The following is a 431-nucleotide window of genomic DNA, read 5'->3' as shown; positions in this document are numbered from 1 at the left end:
GAAAGAGGGCGGGCGCAAGCCCGGAGGGTGAGTGGGCCAGCTGGAGGGCCGGCCCTTTTAAAAGCGGGTCACATGTCCAGATAAAGTTCAGGTTGCCATCCCGCCCCCCGGAGCCCTTCCCATTGGCCCGGAGGGAAGCTAGGCTCCATGCAGCACGGGTCCGGCCGGCTTCTCATTGGACAATCCAGGCTGGGAGTCCCCAGGCAGGCGACATGACTGATACAAAGTTGCTGCGACACAGCCTGGACTCGGCAGCTTCCTTAAAGCCGCAGCAGCGGCCAGCGCCGGGGGTGCCCGGCGGTAGCTACGACACCAGGCACCCTCCAGGACGCTGCCCCGCGCCCCTCGCGCTCCGCCACCCCAAACTTGCCGACGCCCACCCGGCTCTCCCGGTGGCCTGCCCCGGGCTATCTGGAGAGACGTGAAAAGTG

Source organism: Tupaia chinensis, unplaced genomic scaffold, assembly GCF_000334495.1.
Source record: "Tupaia chinensis unplaced genomic scaffold, TupChi_1.0 Scaffold000098_1, whole genome shotgun sequence".
NCBI lineage: Eukaryota > Metazoa > Chordata > Mammalia > Scandentia > Tupaiidae > Tupaia > Tupaia belangeri.
The sequence above is the reverse complement of the archived record's forward strand: the minus strand, read 5'-3'. Positions refer to the sequence as shown.